The sequence below is a fragment of the Heliconius melpomene genome, chromosome 10 (assembly GCF_056956725.1).
Source record: "Heliconius melpomene rosina isolate 202511_hmr_F chromosome 10, ASM5695672v1, whole genome shotgun sequence".
NCBI classification, from domain to species: domain Eukaryota; kingdom Metazoa; phylum Arthropoda; class Insecta; order Lepidoptera; family Nymphalidae; genus Heliconius; species Heliconius melpomene.
In genome coordinates, this window is record NC_140398.1 from 80,948 (window position 1) to 108,456 (window position 27,509).

The 27,509-nt window shown below is 54.3% G+C and overlaps 1 long non-coding RNA gene across 10 annotated transcripts; it reads left to right on the plus strand.

Moving 5' to 3' along the window:
* The first annotated feature begins 22,424 nt into the window (after window positions 1-22,424).
* On the plus strand, window positions 22,425-27,305 carry LOC146535007 (uncharacterized). Of its 10 annotated transcripts, none has more exons than XR_014878297.1 (7): window positions 22,425-22,664; window positions 22,851-22,950; window positions 23,219-23,981; window positions 24,115-24,311; window positions 24,397-24,628; window positions 26,254-26,470; window positions 26,562-27,167. It is a non-coding gene; the product is annotated as an uncharacterized LOC146535007 (long non-coding RNA). The 10 variants fall into 10 exon arrangements; XR_014878296.1 differs by having other exon boundaries at window positions 22,468-22,664; window positions 23,219-24,031; XR_014878303.1 differs by lacking the exons at window positions 22,425-22,664; window positions 22,851-22,950; window positions 23,219-23,981; window positions 24,115-24,311; window positions 24,397-24,628 and adding exons at window positions 25,261-25,662; window positions 25,790-25,856.
* Window positions 27,306-27,509: the final 204 nt, after the last annotated feature.

A 27,509-nucleotide genomic window follows, 5' to 3' on the forward strand; every position in this document is an offset into this window, starting at 1 on the left:
GCGTTGGCGATGTCTAAAGACACCGCCAAGACTCCATCGCCTCGGGCCACCGCATCCTGCGCATAGGACTTTACCTCCAGTATGGCATCCACCGTCGATCGCCCCCTACGGAAACCATACTGGTGGTCCGAGAGGTCCGGACCTGTCCCCTCCAAATGGTGTTGTAGCCTCTTGGCTACAACACGCTCGAAGAGCTTGGCGATCTCGCTCAAGAGCACGATGGGCCTGTAGGCGGAGGCTGAATCCGCCGGGCGACCCTCCTTCTTGATGAGGACTAACCTGCCTGTCTTCCACCGCTGTGGAATTATGGCTTGAGCCAGACAGGCAGTGAATAGTCCTCGCACTCTGGGCCCTAACGTGTTGAGGGCCAGAGTTAGCGCCCGGCCGGGAATGCCATCCAAGCCCGGGGCGGTGCTCTTGAGCCGAGATCGGCGTACAGCTTCTTCGAGCTCCTCCTCCTCCACCGGTGGTGTGACGCTGTCCTCGTCGTCCTCCTCTTCCTCCTCACGCGCTGCAGGGCGGGCCATACTGGGTGGTGCAAAGCTGGCCCGCTGCGGGAATAGCGACGACAGAACCCCTCGGAGTATGTCCGGTCGGAGTGTCTGCGTCAGTGGTGGTGCCCAAGCCCGTAACCTACCGAGCACCATTCGGTAAGGTGTGCCGTACGGGTCTTGGTCTATCCCCGCGATCAACCGGTCGTGCGACTCGCCTTTCACACGACCGATCTCCTCCTGCAGCAGCGTTCTCGCCTCGACATAGACGCGGTACAGTCGGTCTTCCTCCTCCTGCACCTTCTGTACCCGTCTGCGATAGTGGCTGTACTGGCGTCTCGCCGCAACGCAGGTGTTACGCAGTTGCGCGATCTCCCACGACCACCAGTACACTTGCCGCCGTTGAGGGCGGCGCCCGGAACGGGGCATTGACGCGTCACAGATACGCGTCAGCGCCCCCTGCGCCCAGGATGCGGCGTCTTCTGCAGACGCCAAGCTCTGGGGCAGCCAGGACTCCACTATCGCGGCCTCCTCCAACAACTGCCTGTCGAGACGACCCAGTTGCCACCGCGGTCCGTACTCTCGCGAGTTTGGACTGGGGGCTGGTTGCACTGCTGAATGTGCGGAGATCTCGTACAAGATGTAGAGGTGATCCGAGAGAGTCTCCACATCATCCAGCACTCGCCAGCCCCGAACACGACGCGCTATGGCCGGGCTCGCGAACGAAACGTCCACGACGGATCCGCCCAGCCTTCGCACACACGTGTTCTTGGTCCCTCGGTTGAGCACAGACAAACCGGTGGCAACAACCCACTCCGACAGCGTCACACCACGCACATCCGTCGTTGCGGAGCCCCACACGCTGGACTTCGCGTTGAGATCGCCGGCCACTAACACCTCCGCCGGACGAAATCGTTCTACCATTTCCCCCAATCGTATAAGGAACTCTTCAAACTCCGCGAGAGTTCGATTGGGGGAAAAGTAGACCCCTACGACAACTAGGTCGCCGACAAGTGCTGCGACGCATCCCGCACCCTTCTCTACTCGTGAGAAGGGCGGAGAGCCCGCTGCGACCTGGGTGATAATAGTCACCACCCCGGAGTTGTCGGCTACCCAGTTGTCTCTGTCGGGAACGCTGTAGGGCTCCGAAACAACCGCCACCTGGATAAACCACTGCGCCAGGCTTTGGACCAATAAGTCCTGGGCCCGGGCACAGTGGTTTATATTCGCTTGCAACACACGAAGAGCCATCACCTAACTTCCATTTGTTGCACCTCCCCTTCCCTGGCTCGGTTAACTGTACTAGCCGGCGTTTCCGGCCCCGTACGTCTTCTCCTCCCTCCCCTTTTGTGGGTAGCGCTGGACTTCGCGCAGGCGGCGCTTCCTGCCTTATGGTTGGCTGGCCTCTGTGCCGCCTCGCAAACCGGGCAATGCATATCCGCCGAGCATTCGCGTTGTTTATGCCCGGGTTGGCCGCACCGGAAGCATTGATTGCTACGGTCGACTTCGCTGGTGCACTTTGCCGCCATGTGGCCAACTTCATGGCAGCGGTAGCAACGCTGGATTCGGGGCTGCAACAGCTGCACCCTCGCGGAAACGAATCCCACGAGGAGCCTCCCTCCACTAGCCTTCTGCGCAGCCCCGATAGGGCAGCGAACCCACGCTGTGCCCAGACCGGCCCGATCCTGTCGGATTTCCCCGACTTTGACGTCGGCCGCAGCACAGCCGCCTACTCGGCTGATTGCAAGCGCGACGTCCTCAGAGGTTGCAGAGTCGTCGAGGCCACACACCCTCAGCTCTGCACACTTTACTGGCCTCGACACCTGCACTTCTTCAGCGTTGAGCACCCCGCGCAGCTTCTCAGCCAGCGCGTCCGCCTTATCGCAACTATTGGCCCCGGGCAACTCCAACATTCTAGCACCAGTGGATGCTACCCGGAACCTCAAGTCGCTTATACCCAGGTCCTCGAGTTTGATGTTCTCTTTGACCCGGGTTAGCACGTCGGTGTAGCTCAGTTTGTCGGCGACAGCAGGCTGCACCTTAAGTACCACTACCTGCGATCTAGGTCGCCGCAACTTTGGCTTCTGCGGCTTTGGCTTGCCACTTTGTGCCGCTACCTTCCCTTTAGGAGCCGCCTTCTTTTTGGCTCCTTTTCTCGCCACTACGTTCCACCCCTCTGTCATATCTGTTGGAACAGGGGGAAGAGGGCGAGGCTCAATTGTTGTGGCAGGCTTCGAAGCTGCCTTTGTCGCACCCTTCTTTTTGTTACCCTTTTGGGCCTTAATCGAGGGCCCAGGATTAGCTGGCGCCGTCAACGTGGTAACGACAGCCTCCGCATTTACATGCTGTTGACTAGCCTCCTTTCTTCTGTCGGCCGCTAGTGGTGGCCGCAACCTCCCTTCCGGAGGGAGACGCTCCTTAAAGGCCTCCAGCCTCGTGCTGACCATAGTGCCCACTTCCACCATCACAGTGCGCACTATGTCATCGACAGATAGAGCCTTCGCCGCTGCCTTTGGCTGCTCTGCCGGTCCGGAGCGCTCCACGTCCGCTCTTAGGCGGGCAAACTCTGTTCTCAAGTCCGCCAATTCTGCCTGCAGCCGCGTGTTCGAGGCTCTGAGGAGATGGACTTCCTCCGACGCGGTCCTGCTGGCCAAGGTGTTTACGGCCTTGGATATCGCTCCGGCAGCCTCCTTCAGGGCCTTCGTAAAGGTACCCTTCAGGTTCCCCGACTTGCTGGCAACCCGGTTTATGACTGCCAGGCTATCTGACACTTGGCAATGCAAGTCAGAGACTAGAGGCTCGTCGGGGCGATATCCAATCGACACGTCCGAGAGCCTGGAACTGGCGCGGCTCTGTATTGCAGCAGTGATATCCGCTACCTCCTCCTCCGCCCTCAGCCGACGCTCTTCGCGCTTGGCATCAACGGGCGACTTTCTGGCGACAGCCAGGTCAATCTTGTCTTTAGAAGCGGATGGTGGGCCCTGTTTTCTTTTAGCCGAAGCTATTTTAGCCTTAGGCTTCACCATCTCCTCATCCGCATCCGAGGACTCCGAGAGGCCCTCTCTATTCCGGCGCCTCTTTCTATCCTTTCGGAATTCAGTCCTTCCTCCAACATTCATATTCGTACTCGTCGAACCGACTGACATAACGCTATCCGCGTCCGACTCAGAGGCCGCCCAGAAGCGACCCCGCGACGAAATCGACGATCTGGACCTTCCACTTACAATCGAAGCAACCTCCTCCGGGTCCAATCGTTCAACTACCACATGCGCCGTCTTCAGCACACCTCCTATTGGCAAAATTGCCGGACTATCAGCCCTCCTGGGCCTCGTCCCTCCCACAGATCTCTCCTCTGGCTCAACAACCAGAGCACCACTCCTCTCGTGCACTCCCGCACTCTCGACGCTCACAACTACTCCTCCCTTCTCAGCGTCCACACCAACTCCGCCCATCCCGGGCACAACTATTCCTCCGTCCTTCTCCACACTCACTCCGCCCATCTCGGGCCCCTCCCCAACAACATATCGGTCAGTCTGGCCCCCCCCAGATTCGTGGGGCTTGCGTGCCGAAGCACGGAGGGATTCTCCGATCTCGATGAGACCGGTACCCTCCTGAGGTAAAACAAAATTCTGCTGTACCGACATGTTAAGTTTTTGCTGTTCCACAGCGGGCTTTTCTGTCGGGGTGTGCTCCCCTAGGCCGTGTCCATAACAATGGACTAAAGACACGCCCATGCCTGGCTGGTTTTGGTCCGCGCCGGGAATAAATTCCCGGTCCACTCGCCCGCAAGTGCGAGTGGTTTCCCCTATCCGCCACCGGGGGACGCGCCCAGTAGGAGACCAGCAACTCCCTTGGGAACCTAACCTAACCTAACCTAACCTTTTTTTTTTTTTTTTTTTTTTTTTTTTTAACGTGAGGAAATCCTTTTACGGATACCGGCCCGAGTGGGGACTCGAGCGGGTTATGTGGGACTCGCGGACTTGGCAGATGTAGGCCGTCCGCATACCCACTAAAACCTCACGGTGCTCCTCCTCGACCGCCACTGGCCGCGAGACGCGGGGACTAGAATCGTCCACGAATCGCGGAGGCGGGAGCCTGCTAGGCACGTCGCGGAGTCAAGGGTGTGTGGGCACCCTCGACGGCCTGCTCTGAGTAGCGCGCGGGAGCAACCTGCGCGCGCCTACTCGGGCCAGGTTGGTAGGCGGCCAGCTTCCCCAAGCTGACCGCCCTCTGGCACATTAGGGCGGAAGGCGGCGGTCGTGTGCCGCCCTCCGGCGACCCGGTCTCCTACGGCGGATGGCGACTTCGGCAAAAGCCTCCCTCGCCCGTTCCGCCGACTCCTTCTCGAGCACCACTGCCTCGCAGAAGGATGAGACCGCGTCCCACGACGTCTCGCTACCGGCCATGGCCTTGACCACGGCCGGCAGGGAAAGGTCGTCCCCTATGACGTCGCGCAAAGCGCGACGTTGAGACGCCCAGGCTGAGCACACCTCCAACGTGTGCTGGGCCGTCTCATCGAGGCAGTCGTCGCAGTGGTGGCAGCGAGCGTCGGGCTCCCTCCCAGCGATCCGACACAGGTAACCCCCGAAGCAGCCATGCCCCGTGAGCACCTGTGTGGTGCGGAAGGTTAGGACGCCGTGACGCCGCGCTAACCACTGGCGGAATACTGGACGAACCGCCTCGATCGTCAACCGGCCGGCAGATGGTGTCGCCAGCCGGGATTCCCACAACTCAACCGCGGTTTCCCGCTCCTCCTCCGTGCGTGCCTGGCTTGCCGGTTCCCCGGACACTAGGCCCCGACGCCGGCAATAGACCGACGCCAGAGACAGAGCATCCAGATCCCACGGCATGACTCCAGCCAGCACGCACGCCACCTCACCGGAGATGGTCCGGTACCCCCGTATCGCCCGGATGGCCATCACCCTCTGCGCACGTCGCAGCAGAGTGATGTTGTGCCGGTCCAGGGCGTCCGCCCATACGGGAGCACCATAGAGCGCCATCGATCGGACCACTCCGGTGTACAGCCGACGGCTAGAGGCGCTCGGCCCACCAACATTGGGCAAAAGGCGCGCCAGTGCCGCCGCTGTCTTCAACAGTTTCGGGGCCAAAGATGTAAAGTGGCCCCGAAAACTCCACCGACCGTCCAGAACAAGTCCGAGGTACTTCATGCTCCGGGCGACGTCAATTTTGACGCCACCGATGATGATGTGGGCCTCTGGTGGTGGGCCCTTGCGGGGAGCATGGAAGTAGATTGCCTCGGACTTGTTCAGGGCAACCTCCAAGCCCAACCTTCTAATTCGGCCGACGACGTCGGCCACTGCGGCCGTTGCGAGCACTGCTGCCTCGCGATAAGTCCTCTGCTGCGCCAAGACCAGCGTGTCATCGGCGTAGCAGAGGACTCCAACTCCTCGTAGGGTGTCGCCTCTCAACACCCAGTCGTACCCGATGTTCCACAGGAGCGGCCCGAGAACCGAGCCCTGTGGAACACCGCACGACACTTCGTACTCTTCCCACCCTCCTCCAGGAGCCGGAAAGGTCACAGACCTCCCGGACAGGTAAGCCCCGATGACGCGGCGCAGGTATGGAGGCACTCGGTGATAGATAAGTGCCTCCTCAATGCAGGGCCAGGGCAGGGAGTTAAAGGCGTTGGCGATGTCTAAAGACACCGCCAAGACTCCATCGCCCAGGGCCACCGCATCCTGCGCATGGGACTTCACCCTCAGTATGGCATCCACCGTCGAGCGCCCCCTGCGGAAGCCATACTGGAGGTCCGAGAGGTCCGGACCTGTCCGCTCCAAGTGACGCTGCAACCTCCTCGTCACAACTCGCTCGAAGAGTTTGGCGATCTCGCTCAAGAGCACAATTGGCCTGTAGGCCGAGCCCGAGTCCGCCGGGCGACCCTCCTTCTTAAGGAGGACTAGCCTGCCTGTCTTCCACCGCTGTGGAATTATGGCTTGAGCCAGACAGGCAGAGAATAGTCCTCTCACTCTGGGCCCGAGGATGTTAAGGGCCAGAGTTAACGCCCTCCCGGGAACGCCATCAAGGCCGGGTGCGGTGCTCCTGCCGCGAGATCGGCGAACTGCTTCCTCCAGCTCCTCCTCCTCCACCTGTGGTGCGACGCTGTCCTCCTCCTCTTGCGGTGCAGGGCGGGCCATTAAAGGTGGTGAAAAATTGGCCCGCTGCGGGAACAGTGACGACAGAACCCCTCGGAGAATGTCCGGTCGGAGTGTCTGCGTCAGTGGCGGAGCCCAAGCCCGAAGCTTGCCAAGTACCATACGGTAAGGCGTGCCAAACGGGTCTTGGTCTATTCCCGCGAGCATCTGGTCGTGTGATTCGCCTTTCACACGACCGATCTCCTCCTGCAACCGCGTTCTCGCCTCGACATACAATTGGTACAGTCGGTCTTCCTCCTCCTGTACCTTTTGTACCCGCCTGCGATAGTGGCTGTACTGGCGTCTCGCCGCAACGCAGATGGTACGCAGTTGCGCGATCTCCCACGACCACCAGTACACCTGCCGCCGTTGAGGGCGGCGCCCGGAACGGGGCATTGACGCGTCACAAATACGCGTCAGCGCCCCCTGCGCCCAGGATGCGGCGTCTTCTGCAGACGCCAAGCTCTGGGGCAGCCAGGATTCCACTATCGCGGCCTCCTCCAACAATTGCCTGTCGAGGCGACCCAATTGCCACCGCGGTCCGCACTCTCGCGAGTTTGGACTGGGGGTTGGTTGCACCGCCGAATGTGTGGAGATCTCGTAAGAGATGTAAAGGTGATCCGAGAGAGTCTCCACATCATCCAGCACTCGCCAACCCCGAACACGACGCGCTAGGACCGGGCTCGCGAACGAAACGTCCACGACGGATCCGCCCAGCCTTCGCACGCACGTGTTTGTCGTCCCCCGGTTGAGTACTGACAAACCGGTGGCAATCACCCACTCGGACAGCGTCACACCACGCACGTCCGTCGTTGCGGAGCCCCACACGCTGGACTTCGCGTTGAGATCGCCGGCCACCAACACCTCCGCCGGACGAAATCGCTCTACCATTTCCCCCAATCGTATAAGGAACTCTTCAAACTCCGCAAGAGTTCGATTGGGGGAAAAGTAGACCCCTACGACAACTAGGTCGCCGACAAGTGCAGCAACGCATCCCGCACCCCTCTCTACTCGTGAGAAGGGCGGAGAGCCCGCCGCGACCTGGGTGATAATAGCCACCACCCCGGTGTTGTCAGCTACCCAGTTATCTCTGTCGGGAACGCTGTAGGGCTCCGAAACAACCGCCACCTGGATAGACCACTGCGCCAGGCTTTGGACCAATAAGTCCTGGGCCCTGGCACAGTGGTTTATGTTCGCCTGCAACACACGGAAGGCCATTATTGGTCTTCCATGTGTTGCACCTCCTCACGCCCAACTGGGGCATTTGGCCCGTCCACTGGTGGCCCACTTCCTCCCTTCCTGCCGCTCCTCCTCTTCCTCGAGGAGCTGGCTTTCGCGCAAACTGCGCTTCCCACTGTATGGTCTGCGGGCTGTTCTGCCGCCACGCAGACCGGGCAGTGAGGTGCCGCCGAGCACTGATTTTGTTTGTGCCCGTCCTGTCCGCACCTAAAACACTGCTGGCTCCTATCATGTGCACTGCTGCACTTCGCCGCCACGTGACCAATTTCGTGGCAGCGATAGCAGCGCAGGGCTCGCTGTTGCAGCAGTTGCACACGCGCCGAAACGAAGCCCACTAGGAGCCGCGACCCGCTGACCTTCTTCGCTGCCACAACAGGGCAACGAACCCAAGCTGTGCCTAGGCCATTTTGGTCCTGTCGGATCTCGCCCACTTTGACCAGCCCAGCGTCACATCCGCCAACTCGGCTTACAGCCTGCAGTACCTCCTCAGAAGTGGCGGAGTCGTCCAGGCCACTAACCCGCAACTCGGCGCACTTAACTGGTCTTGCTACCAGTACATCATTGGAGTCAAGCACCCCGCGCAGCCGCTGAGCTAGGGCATCCGCCTTTTCGCTACTATTGGCGCCAGGTAGCTCCAGAACCCTGGCACCAGTAGAGGCGACTCTGAGGCGCAAGTCAGCGATGCCCAGGTCCTCCAACTTAATGGCCTGCTTGACTTGTGTCAGCACGTCTTTATACGTCAACTCCTTACTGGCCGCAGCTGGCTGCAGAGTTAGCGTCACCGCCGCCGATCGCGGAGGGCGCAACTTGGGCTTAGCAGCTGATTTAGACGTTGCCTTCTGCGTTGTCTGTTTCGCTGCTGCCGCCTTCTTCTTCCCTTTGCGCACTACCTTACTCCAACCTTCGTTCAAGTCTGTCGGAGCAGGAGGCAGCGGACGAGGCTCCGCCGGTGCGGCTTGTAGGGCTTTTCTTCCTGCCCGTTTGCCTTTTCCCTTCTTCTGCTTTGGGCCTGGATTGGCAGGCGCGACTAGGGTCGTCACAGTAGGCTCAGCCACCACCACTGAGACGGCCGCCTGTCGCCTTTTGTCAGCCGCCAAAGGAGGACGAACTGGCTTTGCCGGTAGGAGCCTGTCCTCCAGCGCCGCCAGCCGCGTATTCAGCAATGTGCCCACCTGCACCATTACCGTACGCGCCACGTCGTCCTCCTTTTTCTTCTCCTCGGGGCCCTGTCGCTGGGTCCTAGAGCGCTCAAGTTCAGCTCGCATCAACGACATCTCCTTGCGCAGCTCTGACAATTCTTGGGTCAGCCGGATGTTTGCTGCCCGTAGCTGCGTCACCTCCTCGTTAGCGGTCCTGTTGGCCAACATGCCCACAGCCGTATTAATAGCGCCGGCGGCCTCCTTAAGGGCTTTTGTAAAGGTGCCCTTAAGGTTGCCGGATCTGCTGGCGACTTTATTGATGATGGCAATGCTATCAGAGACCTGGTGCTGCAGATCATGCACCAAAGGGCCATCCACCCTAGGTCCCGCAAAGTCAGACAAATCTGAGAGCCTGGAGCTCGCCCTAGACTGCACCGACTGCGCCATCCCCACCACCTCTTCCTCCGCTTGGAGACGAAGCTCCTCTCGCCTAGCCGTAGATAGCTTGGCCTTCGGCTTCTCTCTATCCTCTCCACTTTCCGAAGAGCCGGAGCGGGTCTTCTTGCTCCTAGGCCTCTTCCGATATTTGCGGTCTCTCCGCATCTCCTCAGTTTGTGGCTCTATGGAGACACAACTGTCCACCTCCGACTCAGTGGCCGCCCAGAAACGGCCACGTGAGGATGTTGAGCCCGACCTGGACCTCCCGCTAACAATGGAGGCGATCTCCGCCAGGTCCAGCCGCTCTACCACCACTCTCGCGTCTTTCACGCCACTAGCCTCGCTTACAGGCGCAGAAGCCAGTTTTCCACCGCCTATGACAGGCACAAATCCTTCCACTCCGCCCATCTCGGGCACTATCACACAACCGCCCTCCTCGGGCCCTCCTACCATATCAATTTGGGTTTTTGTATTTAAATTTTCCATTTTGATCCCACGAGTGTGAGGGAAAAACGGTCCATCCGAGCAGTGCCCCCTGTACTCGGATAAGCCTATTACGCCAGGGTGTCGGCCGGTACCCTGGCGGGACCAGCAGTAGCGACTGATCTCCCCATCAGCCATGAACCCCTCGCGCTGCTTCGCCGCTTGGGTTGGGGTAATTTTTTATAGAGGTTTTCTTCCTCGCAGCCCGGCCGGTAAAGGCAAGGCCCTCGGTTCCACTCCTGATTACGAGACATGACCGCAACCAAGAGTGGAGTTCCGATATATTCGGCGCAGGCACATCACTGCACCTGCGTGGCGGTAGGGTAAGTACACACCACGCGCGCCCTCCGGTTCCTCACACTGTGTCCTCTGCATGACAGAGGACACGCGGAGAACCACGTCGGATTATTAGCCAGCTAGCAATCATTACCCAAGGACGAATCCTGTGGGCACCAATTACTAGCCGCCCAGGGTGCACCGGCCCGCAACACTGTTCGTCCCCCCCGAATAACAAGCATTCGAGAAAGGGCCAACAGCGAGCGAACACACGAGGAGGTTATCCGACCAAGCACCCCTCCTCCTGCAACCTTTTTTTTTTTTTTTTTTTTTTTTTTTTTTTTTTTTTTTTTTTTTTTTTATCGTGAGGAAATCCTTTTACGGATACCGGCCCGAGTGGGGACTCGGGCGGGTTATGTGGGACTCGTGGACCGGCTGAAGGCCAATCCCAATACCCACTAAAACCTCACGGTGCTCCTCCTCGACCGCCACTGGCCGCGAGACGCGGGGACTAGAATCGTCCACGAATCGCGGCGGCGGGAGCCTGCTAGGCACGTCGCGGAGTCAAGGGTGTGTGGGCACCCTCGACGGCCTGCTCGGAGTAGCGCGCGGGAGCGACCTGCGCGCGCCTACTCAGGCCAGGTTGTTAGGCGGCCAGCTTCCCCAAGCAGACCGCCCTCTGGCACATTAGGGCGGAAGGCGGCGGTCGTGTGCCGCCCTCCGGCGACCCGGTCTCTTACGGCGGATGGCGACTTCGGCAAAAGCCTCCCTCGCCCGTTCCGCCGACTCCTTCTCGAGCACCACTGCCTCGCAGAAGGATGAAACCGCGTCCCACGACATCTCGCTGCCGGCCATGGCCTTGACCACGGCCGGCAGGGAAAGGTCGTCCCCGATGACGTCGCGCAAAGCGCGACGTTGAGACGCCCAGGCTGTGCACACCTCCAACGTGTGCTGGGCCGTCTCGTCGAGGCAGTCGTCACAGTGGTGGCAGCGAGCGTCGGGCTCCCTCCCAGCGATCCGACACAGGTAACCCCCGAAGCAACCATGCCCCGTGAGCACCTGCGTCGTGCGGAAGGTTAGGACGCCGTGACGCCGCGCTAACCACTGGCGGAATACTGGACGAACCGCCTCGATCGTCAACCGGCCGGCAGATGGTGTCGCCAGCCGGGATTCCCACAACTCAATCGCGGTTTCCCGCTCCTCCTCAGTGCGTGCCTGGCTTGCCGGTTCCCCGGACACTAGGCCCCGACGCCGGCAATAGACCGACGCCAGGGACAGAGCATCCAGATCCCACGGCATGACTCCAGCCAGCACGCACGCCACCTCACCGGAGATGGTCCGGTACCCCCGTATCGCCCGGATGGCCATCACCCTCTGCGCACGTCGCAGCAGGGTGATGTTGTGCCGATCCAGGGCGTCCGCCCATACGGGAGCACCATAGAGCGCCATCGATCGGACCACTCCGGTGTACAGCCGACGGCTAGAGGCGCTCGGCCCATCGACGTTGGGCAAAAGGCGCGCCAATGCCGCCGCTGTCTTCAACAGTTTCGGGGCCAAGGATGTAAAATGGCCCCGGAAACTCCACCGACCGTCTAGAACAAGTCCGAGGTACTTCATACTCCTCTTGACGTCGATTCGGACGCCACCGACGACGATGTGGGCATCTGCCGGTGGGCCCTTTCGAGGAGCATGGAAGTATAACGCCTCGGACTTGTTCAGGGCAACCTCCAGGCCCAGCCTTCTAATTCGGCCGACGACGTCGGCCACTCCGGCCGTCGCGAGCACTGCTGCCTCGCGATAAGTCCTCTGCTGCGCCAAGACCAGCGTGTCGTCGGCGTAGCAGAGGACTCCAACTCCTCGTAGGGTGTCGCCTCTCAACACCCAGTCGTACCCGATGTTCCACAGGAGTGGCCCGAGAACCGAGCCCTGTGGAACACCGCACGACACTTCATATTCCTCCCATCCTCCTCCAGGAGCCGGAAACGTCACAGACCTCCCGGACAGGTAAGCCCCGATGACGCGGCGCAGGTATGGTGGCACTCGGTGATAGACAAGTGCCTCCTCAATGCAGGGCCAGGGCAGGGAGTTGAAAGCGTTGGCGATGTCTAAAGACACCGCCAAGACTCCATCGCCCAGGGCCACCGCATCCTGCGCATGGGACTTCACCCTCAGTATGGCATCCACCGTCGAGCGCCCACTGCGGAAGCCATACTGGTCTCCTCCTGCAACCTAACCTTTTTTTTTTTTTTTTTTTTTTTTTTTTTTATCGTGAGGAAATCCTTTTACGGATACCGGCCCGAGTGGGGACTCGAGCGGGTTATGTGGGACTCGTGGACCGGCTGAAGGCCGATCCCAATACCCACTAAAACCTCACGGTGCTCCTCCTCGACCGCCACTGGCCGCGAGACGCGGGGACTAGAATCGTCCACGAATCGCGGCGGCGGGAGCCTGCTAGGCACGTCGCGGAGTCAAGGGTGTGTGGGCACCCTCGACGGCCTGCTCGGAGTAGCGCGCGGGAGCAACCTGCGCGCGCCTACTCGGGCCAGGTTGGTAGGCGGCCAGCTTCCCCAAGCTGACCGCCCTCTGGCACATTAGGGCGGAAGGCGGCGGTCGTGTGCCGCCCTCCGGCGACCCGGTCTCTTACGGCGGATGGCGACTTCGGCAAAAGCCTCCCTCGCCCGTTCCGCCGACTCCTTCTCGAGCACCACTGCCTCGCAGAAGGATGAGACCGCGTCCCACGACGTCTCGCTGCCGGCCATAGCCTTGACCACGGCCGGCAGGGAAAGGTCGTCCCCTATGACGTCGCGCAAAGCGCGACGTTGAGACGCCCAGGCAGAGCACACCTCCAACGTGTGCTGGGCCGTCTCATCGAGGCAGTCGTCGCAGTGGTGGCAGCGAGCGTCGGGCTCCCTTCCGGCGATCCGACACAGGTAACCCCCGAAGCAGCCATGCCCCGTGAGCACCTGTGTCATGCGGAAGGTTAGGACGCCGTGACGTCGCGCTAACCACTGGCGGAACACTGGACGAACAGCCTCGATCGTCCTCAGGCCGGCAGATGGTGTTGCCAGCCGAGTTTCCCACATTTTAACTGCGGCTTCCCGCGCCTCCTCAGTGCGTGCTTGGCTTGCCGGTTCCCCGGACACTAGGCCTCGACGCCGGCAATAGACCGACGCCAGAGACAGAGCATCCAGATCCCACGGCATGACTCCAGCTCCTGCAACCTAACCTTTTTTTTTTTTTTTTTTTTTTTTTTTATCGTGAGGAAATCCTTTTACGGATACCGGCCCGAGTGGGGACTCGAGCGGGTTATGTGGGACTCGTGGACCGGCTGAAGGCCAATCCCAATACCCACTAAAACCTCACGGTGCTCCTCCTCGACCGCCACTGGCCGCGAGACGCGGGGACTATAATCGTCCACGAAACGCGGCGGCGGGAGCCTGCTAGGCACGTCGCGGAGTCAAGGGTGTGTGGGCACCCTCGACGGCCTGCTCGGAGTAGCGCGCGGGAGCAACCTGCGCGCGCCTACTCGGGCCAGGTTGGTAGGCGGCCAGCTTCCCCAAGCTGACCGCCCTCTGGCACATTAGGGCGGAAGGCGGCGGTCGTGTGCCGCCCTCCGGCGACCCGGTCTCCTACGGCGGATGGCGACTTCGGCAAAAGCCTCCCTCGCTCGTTCCGCCGACTCCTTCTCGAGCACCACTGCCTCGCAGAAGGATGAGACCGCGTCCCACGACGTCTCGCTGCCGGCCATAGCCTTGACCACGGCCGGCAGGGAAAGGTCGTCCCCTATGACGTCGCGCAAAGCGCGACGTTGAGACGCCCAGGCTGAGCACACCTCCAACGTGTGCTGGGCCGTCTCATCGAGGCAGTCGCCGCAGTGGTGGCAGCGAGCGTCGGGCTCCCTTCCGGCGATCCGACACAGGTAACTCCCGAAGCAGCCATGCCCCGTGAGCACCTGTGTCATGCGGAAGGTTAGGACGCCGTGACGCCGCGCTAACCACTGGCGGAACACTGGACGAACAGCCTCGATCGTCCTCAGGCCGGCAGATGGTGTTGCCAGCCGAGTTTCCCACATTTTAACCGCGGCTTCCCGCGCCTCCTCAGTGCGTGCTTGGCTTGCCGGTTCCCCGGACACTAGGCCTCGACGCCGGCAATAGACCGACGCCAGAGACAGAGCATCCAGATCCCACGGCATGACTCCAGCCAGCACGCACGCCACTTCACCGGAGATGGTCCGGTACCCCCGTATCGCCCGGATGGCCATCACCCTCTGCGCACGTCGCAGCAGAGTGATGTTGTGCCGGTCCAGGGCGTCCGCCCATACGGGAGCACCGTAGAGCGCCATCGATCTGACCACTCCGGTGTACAGCCGACGGCTAGAGGCGCTCGGCCCATCCACATTGGGCAAAAGGCGCGCCAGTGCCGCCGCTGTCTTCAACAGTTTCGGGGCCAAAGATGTAAAGTGGCCCCGAAAACTCCACCGACCATCCAGAACAAGTCCGAGGTACTTCATGCTCCGGGCAACGTCAATCTTGACGCCACCGACGATGATGTGGGCATCTGCCGGTGGGCCCTTTCGAGGAGCATGGAAGTAGATTGCCTCGGACTTGTTGAGGGAGACCTCTAAGCCCAGCCGCTTTATGCGGCCGACAACCTCCGCCACTCCAGCCGTCGCGAGGACCGCCGCCTCCCGATAGGTCCTCTGCTGCGCCAAGACCAGCGTGTCGTCGGCGTAACAGAGGACCTTTATCCCCCTCAGGGTGCCGCCCCGCAGCACCCAGTCGTACCCGATGTTCCAGAGGATCGGACCCAGCACCGATCCTTGTGGAACACCGGCCGACACAACAAACTCCTCCCAACCTCCTCCAGGAGCCGGAAAGGTCACAGACCTTCCGGACAGGTAAGCCCCGATGGCGCGGCGCAGGTATGGAGGCACACGATGGTATAACAGTGCCTCCTTTATGCAGGGCCATGGCAGGGAGTTAAAGGCGTTGGCGATGTCTAAAGACACCGCCAAGACTCCATCGCCTCGGGCCACCGCATCCTGCGCATAGGACTTTACCTCCAGTATGGCATCCACCGTCGATCGCCCCCTACGGAAGCCATACTGGTGGTCCGAGAGGTCCGGACCTGTCCCCTCCAAATGGTGTTGTAGCCTCCTGGCTACAACACGCTCGAAGAGCTTGGCGATCTCGCTCAAGAGCACGATGGGCCTGTAGGCGGAGGCTGAATCCGCCGGGCGACCCTCCTTCTTGATGAGGACTAACCTGCCTGTCTTCCACCGCTGTGGAATTATGGCTTGAGCCAGACAGGCAGTGAATAGTCCTCGCACTCTGGGCCCTAAGGTGTTCAGGGCCAGAGTTAGCGCCCGGTCCTGCAACCTAACCTAACCTAACCCTTTTTTTTTTTTTTTTTTTTTTTTTTTTTTTTTTTTTTTTTTTTTTTTTTAACGTGAGGAAATCCTTTTACGGATACCGGCCCGAGTGGGGACTCGAGCGGGTTATGTGGGACTCGTGGACCGACTGAAGGCCAATCCCAATACCCACTAAAACCTCACGGTGCTCCTCCTCGACCGCCTCTGGCCGCGAGACACGGGGACGTGAGTCTTCCGCGAAACGCGGCGGCGGGAGCCTGCAAGGCACGTCGCGGAGTCAAGGGTGTGTGGGCACCCTCGACGGCCTGCTCGGAGTAGCGCGCGGGAGCAACCTGCGCGCGCCTACTCGGGCCAGGTTGGTAGGCGGTCAGCTTCCCCAAGCCGACCGCCCTCTGGCACATTAGGGCGGAAGGCGGCGATCGTGTGCCGCCCTCCGGCGACCCGGTCTCTTACGGCGGATGGCGACTTCGGCAAAAGCCTCCCTCGCCCGTTCCGCCGACTCCTTCTCGAGCACCACTGCCTCGCAGAAGGATGAGACCGCATCCCACGACGTCTCGCTGCCGGCCATAGCCTTGACCACGGCCGGCAGGGAAAGGTCGTCCCCTATGACGTCGCGCAAAGCGCGACGTTGAGACGCCCAGGCTGAGCACACCTCCAACGTGTGCTGGGCCGTCTCATCGAGGCAGTCGTCGCAGTGGTGGCAGCGAGCGTCGGGCTCCCTCCCGGCGATCCGACACAGGTAACCCCCGAAGCAGCCATGCCCCGTGAGCACCTGTGTCATGCGGAAGGTTAGGACGCCGTGACGCCGCGCTAACCACTGGCGGAACACTGGACGAACAGCCTCGATCGTCCTCAGGCCGGCAGTTGGTGTTGCCAGCCGAGTTTCCCACAACTCCATTGCGGCTACCCGCACCTCCTCAGTGCGTGCCTGGCTTGCCGGTTCCCCGGACGCTAGGCCTCGACGCCGGCAATAGACCGACGCCAGAGACAGAGCATCCAGATCCCACGGCATGACTCCAGCCAGCACGCACGCCACCTCACCGGAGATGGTCCGGTACCCCCGTATCGCCCGGATGGCCATCACCCTCTGCGCACGTCGCAGCAGGGTGATGTTGTGCCGATCCAGGGCGTCCGCCCAGACGGGAGCACCGTAGAGGGCCATCGACCTGACCACTCCGGTGTACAGCCGACGGCTAGTGGCGCTCGGCCCATCCACATTGGGCAAAAGGCGCGCCAGTGCCGCCGCTGTCTTCATCAGTTTCGGGGCCAAGGATGTGAAGTGGCCCCGAAAACTCCACCGACCGTCCAGAACAAGTCCGAGGTACTTCATGCTCCTTTTGACGTCTATGTTGACGCCACCGACGACGATGTGGGCATCAGGTGGTGGGCCCTTACGAGGAGCATGGAAGTATAACGCCTCGGACTTGTTCAAGGCGACTTCCAGACCAAGCCGCTTTATGCGGCCGACAATCTCCGCTACTCCAGCGGTCGCGAGGACCGCCGCCTCCCGATAGGTCCTCTGCTGTGCCAAGACCAGCGTGTCGTCGGCGTAGCAGAGGACCTTTATCCCCCTCAGGGTACCGCCTCGCAGCACCCAGTCGTATCCGATGTTCCAGAGGATCGGACCCAGCACCGATCCTTGTGGAACACCGGCCGACACCTCATACTCCTCCCAACCTCCTCCAGGAGCCGGAAAGGTCACAGACCTCCTGGACAGGTAAGCCCCGATGACGCGGCGCAGGTATGGAGGCACACGGTGGTATAAAAGTGCCTCCTTAATGCAGGGCCAGGGCAGGGAGTTGAAAGCGTTGGCGATGTCTAAAGACACCGCCAAAACTCCATCGCCCAGGGCCACCGCATCCTGCGCATGGGACTTCACCTCCAGTATGGCATCCACCGTCGATCGCCCCCTGCGGAAGCCATACTGGTGGTCCGAGAGGTCCGGACCTGACCCCTCCAAGTGGTGTTGTAGCCTCCTGGCTACAACACGCTCGAAGAGCTTGGCGATCTCGCTCAAGAGCACGATGGGCCTGTAGGCGGTGGCTGAATCCGCCGGGCGACCCTCCTTCTTGATGAGGACTAGCCTGCCTGTCTTCCACCGCTGTGGAATTATGGCTTGAGCCAGACAGGCAGAGAATAGCCCTCGCACTCTGGGCCCAAGGATGGTAAGGGCCAGAGTCAGCGCCCGGCCGGGAACGCCATCCAAGCCTGGGGCGGTGCTCTTGAGCCGAGATCGGCGTAAAGCTTCTTCGAGCTCCGTCTCATCCACCGGTGGTGCGACACTGTCCACTTCCTCCTCCTGCGCTACAGGGCGGGCCATGGTTGGTGGTGTAAAATTGGCCCGCTGCGGGAACAACGACGTCAGCACTCCTCGGAGAACGTCCGGTTGGAGCGACTGCGTCAAGGGCGGAGCCCACGTCCGGAGTTTGCCGCACACCATGCGATACGGCGTTCCGAACGGATCCCCGTCTATCCCCGCGATCAATCGGTCGTTAGATTCTGCTTTCGAACGACCGATTTCTTCCTGTAGCGCTTTCCGCGCCTCGACGTACGTGCGGTACCGCCGTTCCTCCTCCTCTTCCTCTCGGCGTACCCGCCTGCGATAGTGCGTGTACTGGCGTCTCGCCTCAATGCAGATGACACGCAATTGAGCGATCTCTCCCGACCACCAGTACACTTGTCGCCGCTGAGGGCGGTGCCTAGAACGGGGCATAGACGCGTCGCAGATACGCGTCATAGCCCTCTGCGCCCAGGTGGCAGCGTCTTCCACAGACGCCAAGCTCTGGGGCAGCCAGGCCTGCACTATCGCAGCCTCCTCCAGGAGTTCTCTGTCGAGACACCCAAGTCGCCACCGCGGTCCGAACTCTCCCGAAGTTGGACTGGGGGCTGACTGCGCCGCTGAATGTGTGGAGATCTCATATTGGATGTAGAGATGGTCCGAGAGAGTCTCCACATCATTCAGCACTCGCCAGCCCTGAACACGGCGCGCTAGGACAGGGCTCGCAAACGTTATGTCCACGACGGACCCGCCCTGCCTTCGCACACACGTGTTTGTAGTCCCCCGGTTGAGAACTGACAAACCGGTGGCAACAATCCACTCCTCCAGTGTCGCACCACGTACGTCCGTCCTTGCGGAGCCCCATACGCTGGATTTCGCATTCAGGTCTCCTGCGACCAAGACCTCCGCCGCACGGTGTCTTTCCACCATTTCCCCCAACCGGATTAGGAATTCCTCGAACTCTGCAAGAGTTCGATTGGGGGAAAAGTAGACGCCTATGACAACTAGGTCACCGACATGTGCCGCGACGCATCCCGCACCCTTCTCTACTCGTGAAAAGGGCGGAGAGCCCGCAGCGATCTGGGTGACCAGAGCTACCACCCCGGTGTTGTCTGCGACCCAGTTGTCACGCGCAGGAATGCTATAAGGCTCCGCAACGACTGCCACCTGAATCGACCACTGCACCAGGCTTTGGACCAATAAGTCTTGGGCTCTGGCACAGTGGTTGATGTTCGCCTGAAGCACGGGGAGCGCCATTATTGTTGCTCCATGTGCTGCAGCTCCTCGCCCTGCGTCGGGGCTTCAGGTCGGCTTCTGCTTGTTCGTCTCGCCGCACCTCTCCGCTTCCTCGATTGAGCGCACATCTTCGCGCACGCTGCTCCACCTGCCAGGTGATCCGCAGGCCTATTTGCGTCCTCGCAAATAGGGCAATGCGCCGAAGCAGAGCAACCACTTTGCTTGTGCCCTGGTTTCCCGCACCTAAAGCAGTGTGCACTCCGGTCCTTGTCACTCCTGCAATTTGCCGCGACATGCCCTACCTCGTGGCAACGGAAGCAGCGCAGGACGCGAGGCTGCAGTAACTGCACGCGTGCCGACACAAAGCCGACCAACAGCCTTCCGCCGCTCACTTTCTTCGCTGCTGCCACTGGGCAGCGGACCCAGGCAGTGCCTAGTCCATTCCGGTCTTGGCGGATCTCACCCACCTTAACGGCGCTAGCGTCGCAGCCACCTGCTCGACTCACAGCCGCCGCCACCTCCTCCGATGTCACAGAGTCATCGAGCCCACATACTCGCAGCTCAGCACACCTGGTGGGCCTCGAGACCTGCACATCGCCAGCATTAAGGACGCTCCGCAGATGTTGCGCGAGAACGTCCGCCTTCTCTCCGGTATTGGCACCCGGCAGTTCGAGAAGCCTCGCTCCCGTTGAGGCAACTCTGAACCTGACGTCCGTGATACCCAGATCCTCCAGTACCACCTTCTCCTTGATCTGGGTCAGGACGTCTTTGTAGGTGACTTCTTTATTGGCACCCGGTTGCAGCTTTAGTGCGACCACAGACGACCTAGGAGGTCGTAGCCTAGGTGCTTTTGGCGCAGATTTTGGACGCGCCTTCCTGCCCTTCGGCTGCTGCTGAACAACCTTCTCCTTCTTCTTTTTGCCCTTCTTGGCGACGACGTTCCACCCCTCGTTAGTGTTTGCCGGAGCAGGTGGTAGAGGCCGCGGCTCGGGAGCTTTCGCCGCTTGTGCCTTATTGCTCTTCCCCTTACCCTTGCCCTTGCCTTTCGCAGGCTTTTGTCCTTTCGTGGGGGCTGGGTTAGCGGGGGGCATGAGTGTGGTCACTCTGGCCTCAGTCGCGCTTGTTGCCGAAGTTGAGGCTACATTCGCTTGCGTTTGGTCTGACGCAAGCGGCGGGCGCAAGCGCTTAGCTGGCAGTAGCCTGTCTTCCAAGCCTTCCAAGCGAGCACTGACCATGGTCCCGACTTGGATCATTATGCTCCTTGTGAGCTCGTCAGGTGCCACGAACTTCTCACTAGCAGATGGTTTGCCAGGTCTCTTCTGGATCTGCTGCTCCGCACCCCTATTCTCCTGTGGGCGACTGCGATCAAGGTCAGCCCGTAAAAGACTGACCTGACTTTGCATGTCCTTCATCTCCTGTTGCAGCTTGGTGTTGTGTGCTCGCAGTGTGGCGACCTCCTCGGTCACTGTTCGCTGAGCGAGCGTGTCCACAGCCACAGCTATAGACTTAGCTGCCTCCTTCAGGGCCTTCGTAAATGTGCCCTTCAAATTTCCGGATTTGCTGGCAACCTTTTGGATGATCGCCAGACTTTCTGCTACCTGACCTTTCAGGTCTGAGGTTAGCCTCGACTCCTCCAAGTCCAAATCCGAGAGCAACGACATACTGGACAAAGCCAAGTTTGTGTTGCTTTGCACAGCTAGGGTTCTTTGCGCCACTTCTTCCTCTGCCCTAAGCCGACGTTCCTCCAATTTTGCCTTCCTGGCCTCAGCCTGCACTTCACATAGTCCCGTTGTCGTGGGCCGTCCTTTCCCTCTCCTGCCAGCCGCGATTTTCGGCGCTGGTCTGTCCGACACTCCCTCTCCAGAAGAACCGGATTCGTCGCTCCTACGTCTGGGCCGCTTCCTTCCGTCTTTCAGGAAAGACGCCCTTACGGTCTTTGACCGCGAATCGACCGAGGTGAGGCTCTCCGTATCCGAGCCCTTCGACCCAGGCACCCCCCAGAACCTTCCCGCAGACGAGATGGACTCACGTCTCGATCTCGCATCGTCGGACGCAATCGTCACTCCTTCGCTCAGGTCCAACCTCTCAACCACGACCCTCGCTTCCTTCAGGACACCTCCGCTGTTATGAGGCACCTCTTCCAACACCTCCACAGTCTCCTGCAACTCTCCGCCTTCCACAGGCATCTCTACTCCGCCTGTCACAGGCACTCCCACTTCTCCGCCCTTCTCAGGCACTCCCTCTACTCCGCCCATCTCGGGCCCTTCCCCAGCAACATATCGGCAAGGCTGGCCCCCCCCAGATTCGTGGGGCTTGCGTGCCGTAGCACGGAGGGATTCCCCGGCCTCGTGGAGACCGGAACCCTCCTGGGGTAATGAATTGCAATTCTGCTTGTCCGACATGTTTGTTACTGTTCCACAGTGGGGCTTTTCTGTCGGGGTGTGCTCCCCTAGGCCGTGTCCATAACAATGGACTAAAGACACGCCCATGCCTAGCTGGTTTTGGTCCGCGCCGGGAATAAATTCCCGGTCCACTCGCCCGCAAGTGCGAGTGGTTTCCCCTATCCGCCACCGGGGGACGCGCCCAGTAGGAGACCAGCAACTCCCTTGGGAACCTAACCTAACCCAACCCAACCCAACCCAACCTAACCTAACCTAACCTAAACCTAAACCTAAACCTAAACCTAAACAGAAACAAAATTATTCAATTCAATTTAAAAAATCTTATTTATTCAAATAAACTTATTATAAGCACTTTTGAATCGTCGAATGAACATATGAACAAAAAGCTACCACCAGGTCGGAAGGCCGGCAAGGAAGAAGAGCCGGCAAGAAACTCAACAGTTGCTCTTTTCAAAGTCAATGGTATATTTTACTATTACATTTGCTGGCAGCTATCCTGCGCGATATTCAATAAACATTAATTCCATACATGTTTGTCCTCTAAATATTCTTGAACACTGTAATAAGCTTTAATAGTCAGAATTTTTTTTTTACTGATATTTTAAATTTTGGAAGTGGCAAACCTAGAATACACTGCGGAATTTTATTATATACACGCTCAAAGCCATAAAACAATTATTATTAATTATGGCATCATTATGGCATTTTCGTATCGAGTTCAATAGTATTACTAGTTTTTTTTTTAATTTAATTTATGTTTTTTTAATAATTATATTTTATAGTTTGAAATCATTTAATAGAATTATCAAAATATTCCGTATTATTATTTTTTTATATTTGATTCATTGCCCTCTATTACCATAATATCGAAATTTTGTAGTATCTATTCAAGTATTAATTTGTTACTGCGATGTTGCAAGCAGTTCAGTTTTTAAATACAAGATGGCGCCTCAGAGGTAATATGTTCGTTTTACACAATACAATTAAAGATGACAGGTGTGTTATTTGACAGGTGTTTAGTGTAGTCAATGCATTTTTTAAGTATTGTAAAATAGAAACAAAATCTTTTGGACAATCCTAAACCTAAGTACATTGATGGCGACAAAACTCCATACTCTTAATATTTTCTCTTACTATCTTACTGAAGACAACATAATTGGTATGTACTACGTATTACAACAAACATGTATTTCTTTTTTTATTTTAACTGTGTAGAATATAGATACTTCTATAAGATTACAGTTAGTAATCATTGTTTTCAAAATGTACATCTTAAAGTAAATAAAATTCATAAAGATTACTTATGATGAAAATCATAATAATTTTGTTGTTGTTATTTTTTTAGGGTATTCACTGATAAGGTCAGATTTATTAGAATTACAGCATTCTCAGCATGATAGGACATTATCTAGGTATTTAAATAAACATGAAATATTTCCTGCAAGGTAAAAGTAACTTTTTATTAATATCTCTTTGTTTGTTATTTATAAATTATCAATAAATATTTTTTTATTTATTTTACATTGAAGTTAGTCCATTAGTAGCATATTATTGTAATTACCAAGAATGCCTGCCTTCTTATCAGTATGAGTAAAATATGTGTAGCTATTTGAAACTATATATATTCTTAAATTGTTTAGTGTAGAATGCTTGCATTATTATAAAGTCAAGTTTTAGAATATGTTAAATATTTCTTTTTTTTCTATTATTTAGGCTTCATTCCCCGGAATTATTGTTACAATAATAATCAGCTTCAGCAAGCAACAAAAGAAGATTATTCAGAATTTGTACGAGTTATATATTTACTCTATTATGAAATGCTATCAATTTAAGTATATTTACATGTTACTCTTGTTAGTATGATTAAATAATAATAATTCGTCTAATAATTTTAATACTATACACATGATGTACTTTGTCATTACTCAATAGTTTTAATATTGTCTTGTATATAAGTCTTTGTTTTATTTACAAAAATTGTAATTTATCAGAAACATTCAAATTTATCAAACTGGATGTACTAGTAAAAATTATTTTGAATTTATTGTAAAAGCATACTTAAATTACACACAATAATGTATATTTTTATAACGTTGTACAATTTGTAGAAATAAAGCCTCATACTGTTTGTATTTTATTTACCTACGTCATACGTCACCACATCGCACAAATGTCAAACAAGTGGCGACATCTGTAGAACTCTATAGTCTCTGAATATTGTCTCTATTGAGATAGAATAATTATAATTAAATAAATAAAGTACACTGTTTAGGGGCTACGCACAATTTTTTTACAATATTTGATTTGGTTAAAATTCTTAATAAAATTATTTTAACCCTTTGTCATTTTTCATTTCTCCGGTTTATTGCCGTAAGATTAGTTATGAGGACCTACATCCTTACGGTCTTATTCATAAAAAGTTATGAAAAAATTAAAATGTTCTTTAAGCTCACTATAAGCAAAACGTCAAAAAATGGTATTCATAACAGCATTTTATTTTAGCACTAAACTGTACTTTAAGCATAGGTACTTCATAAGATGAATTAGAATAATAAAATGAAGTGTTTCGTGTAAATAGTGATTTATTTTAACATTACTTAATGTTTTAGTTTTAACAATATGGCTAATACACCAAAAACTCTGCCACAAAGTAAAGCCCAATGGGGTATTATAAAAATGTCGGCAACGAAGCAACACATCGAAAGAAAGTAGTAGTTAAAAGCAGGTGGAAGAAAGGTGAATGTAGTAGGCAAAACACCAACTGGTGATCATAGTCGTCTCAAATGAATTTGACTCAGAAAACCAGGTACATATAAAAACACGAACATTTGTTCAACTAATATTTCATTTTGAGTAAAATATTTATTTAATTATATTAATTCTTGTTTCAGTATATAACGGAATATAATATTCCTAATATTACAGGAGAGAAAAAGAGAACTGAAATAAAATGTGATAAACCAGAAAACTAATCGCTTCCCTGTGACAATTCTGGAGCAGAAAATTTTGCAAACGAGCCCTTCTGCACAGTCAACACAATATACTTAACTCATCAACAAATAACCTGTTAATACCTAAGTGTGGAATAACACGTTAAAAATGTCAAAAATAAATAATTTGTTGGTAAATAAGAGTACATTTATTTTGCATAACAATACAATACATAACTTACACTACCTGCACAATGCTCAGAAAGTAATTCTGGTTATATTTTTTTAGATAATTAGTACTAGCACTTGTACACAACCCACATATTACACAGCAAACAAGACACTTTGTAGATTAAAAAATAAACATGTATATTGAATGAACTCATTTTTATTTTTAGGACTATAATAACAATAACTTATTATATTATTTATTACTAGAGCGAGATACCATATTAATAAGTAAATAATTGAAACAACTTCTTAAAAAGCAATCAGTACTATTTACAAGTTATATTATGATTATAATTAGTATAACTAACTGTTGTTACTATCATATGTTTCGACATCATTAATACATGTTTGGAAAGCTTATATTAAAAAAAAATACATAGATTAAAGTTTTGGTTACAGTATGATAATAGAAACAGTACTGCTCAGCAAATAGCAGAATCCTTAAAAATAAATTTATATTATCAGAGCAAATAAAATTTATAGAAAGGTATTTTTTTTATTAACTTATGTGCAATATGTATTTAAGATACTTAATGTGCAATTTGCATCCCTATGGCTTACGCCATTGCAATATGATGACTAATACTAATGATCATCCGCTCCCGTACCTGCCGCCGCCCCCGCCGCCCCCGCCGCCATTGTTTATTTTGGTTTGTTTTTGTCGATCGAGTTGTAGTTGTACTGTGTTATGTACTCTTCGCCGGCAAAATAAACTGAGTCTTTATTGATGTCTTTATTTAGTTCGTGTGTTATGTCAAAACCGTGTTCGTGTAGTGCTGTGCTGTGCTGTGCTGTGCGTGTGCTCCTTTGTGTTATTGAGAATTTGTATGAACTTCTTGTTGAATTAACCCTGAGAATGTCAAATACATCGAATGAGGAATCGCCGCATAGAACATTCGACAAGTGAATTCGGTGTATCAATTGTTCTTTCTTGATACCTAGAAACCCACAGAGGCATCCTTTGGAACAAGCGCGTGGTTCAGTCAACAAATTACAGTTATGGATAACTCCTACACAGGAGAGCTTATCTTAATTAACTCTCTTGAACAACAATATTACTTGTTTATTTCTAATTAATTCTTCATTTTAGAAAATAAGAATTATGTTTTTCTGTTCTAAAAAGGTATGGCCCTCATATTATTAAAATACCAGTGGACCCGGACGCGGCTATGCCTGCTTGAACTATAAGAGTATTTATTAAATATTATATAACATATTTATTTTTATAAGGATGAATATCAAAATATAAGTTAATTTTGGGTGACGTTTTCTTAAAACAACAAAGAAACTTTGCAAACTGGTGCTTAGCAACGGCGGTTGTTATTAACATGGCAGAATAAATTGCATGTCAAATTAGAAAGTATTTTCATTTATTAGTACATATGTGTAATGTAATATTATATAGCCTATTGCACTTCTGAAGAATGCAGCTTTCATACAAAACAAAAACAAAGTAAATCAGACCAGTAGATCCAGAGATCTTAGCGTTCTAACAAACAAACAAACAAACAAACTCTTCCGCTTTATTATATTAGTATAGATGGTTAAATTATTCTTAATTTTTTAAATAAAATATTCTTATTTCAGCTGCCTTCAGGAAGCATTATTTGTACTGCATGCTTTGAACTATTAACAAATCAAGCAAACAATGACACAAGAAAGAAATTTACCTTTGCCTGCATTTGGATATAAGAGTGGCTGCTTTCCATGTGGAAAATCTATTATTAGGGCTCGAAGAACATATCCTGTACAATATGATAATTAAGAAAGAAACATTTTACTGAAATTGGTTCCTATTAAACTGGTAAATATTTTTTATAACCCATTTACAATATCCATATGTGATGACTAGAAAGCTAGAAATAATAATTATTTAATGTATTTATATGTTTTAGGTCTCAAGAATGGAATGTATATGAACTGCTTGTTGAAGGATGGTAACAAGAGGTACAATGGCAACAGCAGCATGATGAAAAATATTTTATAAGTTACTTCAGGCTTTGAGCTATCTATCCATCCATCCATCCATCCATCCATCCATCCAGCCATCCATCCATCCATCCATCCAGCCATCCAGCCATCCATCCATCCATCCATCCATCCATCCATCAACCTTTCAAAGTCCACTGCTGGACGTAGTCCTCCTCTAATGCTTGCCATTCTGTCCGGTCCTGCACCCTTTGAATTCAGCGAATTCCCACTGTATTCCTTGGGTCATCACCCTGGTTGGACGGCGGCCTGTACTCCTTTTGCCGAGATGTGGTCACCATTCGAGCACCTTTCTCCCCTCTTGGTTGTCGGTGCTCCTGACAATATGGCCTGCATATTGCCACTTCAGCTTGCAGATTTTGAGAGATTTGAGCTATAACCATGCCAAAATTAATTTACTTCCATCCAGTAGTTATCGTTATTTTAAGTAATTTATCGACTTTTTTATCCTTTTATTATATATAGAGATTACAAATATATATCGTTAAAAAATAAATAGAATAATATTTCTCGTTTTTATTTTGTAGCGGCATCTATTGATCTGAACCGAAATATTAAATTCCAAAGCGACCTCTGGACTGGAAGATACAAACTTAGGCAAATAAAATACTATCTTCTTCTTCTTCTATATATATATAAAAGGACTTGTCCTCACTGTAGACATGGGCCGTAACGTCTTTTAAGCATAACCGGTGATCACTAGTTTCGGGGTTACGCGTAGCTAGTTTCAGAAACTAGTTATTTCTGTAGCTAGTTACAAATGTTTCATAAGCAGTTGGAAGTTTAATACGATTACTTTTATAGTTATGATTGAAAACGTTTTAGGTTAAATTACAATATCTTGCTACTAAAAT